The sequence below is a fragment of the Physeter macrocephalus genome, chromosome 21 (genome assembly GCF_002837175.3).
Source record: "Physeter macrocephalus isolate SW-GA chromosome 21, ASM283717v5, whole genome shotgun sequence".
Taxonomy (NCBI): domain Eukaryota; kingdom Metazoa; phylum Chordata; class Mammalia; order Artiodactyla; family Physeteridae; genus Physeter; species Physeter macrocephalus.
In genome coordinates this window covers 116,623,297-116,626,867 of record NC_041234.1, presented here as the reverse complement: position 1 = coordinate 116,626,867, position 3,571 = coordinate 116,623,297, and positions in this window count along the sequence as shown.

The following is a 3,571-nucleotide window of genomic DNA, read 5'->3' as shown; positions in this document are numbered from 1 at the left end:
CACAGGCGGCGGCGGCGGCCGCGGCAGCATCACACACTTACACACTCACAGGGGGCGGAGCCTGGACAGCCCGAAGCCGCGACATGGAGCCGGCACATTATCATCCCCGGATCTGGCAGGGGCTCGCTCCGCCCGCGCGCGCCGCCCGGGACCCCCCTCTGTCAAAATCAGCTGGTGGGAGCGGCCGCAGAACTGGGGAGCCGGGCCCGGGTCCCGCCCGGAGGGGCAGTTGCAGGGATGCGGGAGGGTGGCCGGCGGGGCCAGGAGGCAGGCTTCGGGAAGGAGACTCTCTCTCGGAACCCCCACCTCCTCCCACAACTGGGAGTTACGCTTCGGAACCAGAAAAGAGCGCACAAACTGCCGCGGGGATGGGGGTCGACCCCCGCTGCGGCGCGCGCAGCCCCTGCCCGGGGATGCTCCTCGGGCCCCCGAGCCCTGGAGCAAACTTTGGTGGGCCCGAGCATCCCTCGGCGCCGCAGCGCAGAGCACTCGGGGCCAGGAAGGAGAAGGCGGTCACCTTCACCGTCCCCGCGGCGCCGCGCGTCCGCACCCGGGCCGGCCAGGCATGCCGCGGCGCCCTGCCGGGCTGCAGCGCGCGTTGCGCACCTAGTAGGTCCGCAAGCTCTGGGCCCTGGCTTCTGTAGGCTGCAAGGGTAGGCACGAGGACCACCCTGTGTGGTCCTTGGGTTCCGAACTAGGACGCTGGGAAACTGGGTTGCACGACCACCTTCTCCGCACAGCCACCGCGTGCCTTGGGCAGAGGGCTTCTGCACGTTCCTCCTCTGGGAAATGGGAAATCCGCTGAGTGTGTCCCACTACCCCACCCTCCGGCTCCCCGTCTCCCTTCTGGCCGGAGAATCTGTCTCTCTCCACGTGCAGCCTCCTCCCTCCCTTCAGCCTCCACTGGTGGTCCAGGATCGGGTGGATCCCTTTGGCCAATGCCCTTGGGGAAAGGCTTCCTGGCCTCCTACGCCAGAAAGCGGTGTTGGAAGGGGCGGGGCCGGGGTCTGACACTTCAGGAGCAGGAGTCCCCTGGAGTCCCGGACCTCTTCTTTGCCTTCATGGCATCGTGCAGGCAAAATAGTATTGGCGCATTGTTGGAAGCCTAAGGTGAGGACCCTCTTAGAAAGAGCAGGAGACTGAGCATTGACAGAGCTGGGTTCTGACTCTGTCAGATACTGTCACTGGTTCTCTGTGTGACTGAGCAAGTCTCTTCTCCGAGGCTTATTCTGTAAAAGACAGAGGCTTGATCGCGGTGCCATTTGGCTCTTGCTGCTGTGGTGTTCTCCTTTCTATTTGAATATGCTTCTCTAATATCATCTCATATTCTCAGAATCACACAAATAGAGTTTCTTTACTTTGTTCTTCCGGAAGAAAGTGAGGCACTGAGACCGGGTAATTTGCCCAGGAGCTGACATTTCTCCTAACGGGGGAACTGACATTGGAACTGAGAATCTGGGAAGCCCATTTAGGTAGAGCTGAACCCAGTAGAAGGTGCTGCAGCTCCAAGAGGTGGAGGACTTCAGAATCTGAGCTTGAAGGGGCCCAGAGTTTGGTCTCTTTCATATTCTTTATATGGGAAAAAAGCATGTCACTAACATACAGAAACAAGACACTAAGATACTGCAACTTTGGCAACCGATGAGGCTTTGCTTTGTTTATTTATTTTGCAGAGGGCCAAGTTCTTCTTAACAAATACTAGCTAACTGACTGCAGATCAACCAATGGGCAGACAAGGGAAGACTACATTTCGAATTGCCTCGTCTGTTCGGCTACTTGTAAACTCCTCTGGTCAAAGACTCCAGGGCAAAAGAGCTATTGGCAAAAATGGTGCCAGGGATCTTCAAATTATCTCTGTGCCTTCTTTACTCATGGAGTTCCAGTCTTCAGCCCTAGACCCTGAGCCCTTGCGGCAGGGACTGCCCTGCTCAAATCTGTGGCCCCCAACCTTAATTTCCCTCAGTAAATGATCCTCAAATTGGGTTTGATTGCTAATAATGATTGTCGCCTGGGCTAGTGCTTGACCTGCTTGAAAGCCTTTAGAGGAAAACCAGAACATCTACAATTAACATTTAAATGGTGATTCTGGTCACTTTGTATCGGATTCACTTTTCTCCCCAGATTAGATTGATTGGGGGAAGACAGAAAAAAAAAAATCCGTGCTAGGTAAATAAATTTCCAATAGAAAGAAAGCTGTTCCTTTAAGAGTTGCAGACCCCCCCAATCACCCCACTGGTGCACTTTCTTCCCAATCCGCAGGAGGAGCAAGCACGAGGCAGCACCGTAAACAGAAATGCCTGCGGGAAGGAGAGAAGAGACGAGTGTGGTGCCGGCTGCTGCTTCAAAAGAGGGGCTGGGGCTTTCCCTTCCGGAGATCAAAACCGAGAGGGGAGGCTGGGCTGGGTGGAAGGAGCTCCTACTCCCAGCCACCCTCCTGGAACAGGGATGAAGCTGAGAGAGGCTGCACTGAAGGGACCACGGTGGTCCCAAAGGCCAGCCGGCCAGCCCAGGCCCAGCACTTGCTCTATCTGAGCATCTGCTCCTGGGCAGGGTAGAAGCTTCACCTTCTCCCTTCCTCCTCCTTCTCCTGCCCATCCCCAGCTCTGGCCTCTTTAGTGAACCCCCAGATAGGCATCCAAGCCACGCATCCTCCACCACACTGGCAGGGAAGGGAAGGCAGGTTGCAGGGAGACCAATGGCAACAGGAAGTATGGCGATCTGGAACCAAAGGCAACTGCCGCTGTCAGACTGGCGGTTCCGCCATCTAGTCCCTGAGGGTCAGGTTGCTTCGCTCCCATTCCACCTCCTGGGGCACCTTAGCAAAGGTGGAAGATTCCTGTCGGCCAGCCTGCTGTCCTGGCTTTGCCTGGAAAAGGCCCTCTCTGATCTAAGAACACAAGCCTCAGCTCAACCCAGTATTTCAGAAGTTGGAACCTCTCCCCTTTGACCTTCCTCCGTCTGTTGGCCTCTCCCATGCTCTCTGTTGGGGCCCCCTTCACATCTCACCAATCTCCCCCATTCAGAAGCCTACTGGAGGACCACTGGGACAAGAGCAAGCCATCTTTTCAGAGAGGGCACAATCAAAACTAAGACTTCATGGCCTAATCTCTTAAGGTGTGAAACCAGAAATCATTCTGAGAGGCTTGACTGTATAGAAATGCTGATTCTCATACTTTCTAAAGTGGGACTTTTGACTTGAATTACTTTTAAAGGAGTTTAATTTGGAGTCTCCAGGGACTGACCTTCGTTTCAAAGAACTGGAAATCCTCCATTCTTACAGTTGGAGTAAAAGCACTGTCATGCAGGCTCTGGTAGATAGTGTCTAAAAATTAAGATTAATTTAAGAAAGTTTCACTGTGAATGTCAGTTCCATGAAATGAACAAACTGACAGCATGTGATACATGTGTCATCCTGTCATACCTCAGATTTCGACTTGAAATATTAAGTATTTGTTTCTGACCTGATGTGCAGTCAGGCTGAGTTACTTTCTAAGAGGAAACTGTCGTGATCAAGGTTACAGCTCATCTGAGGAAGATTGTTTGAAAGAATTCCACGGGCTCCCTTGAGAAG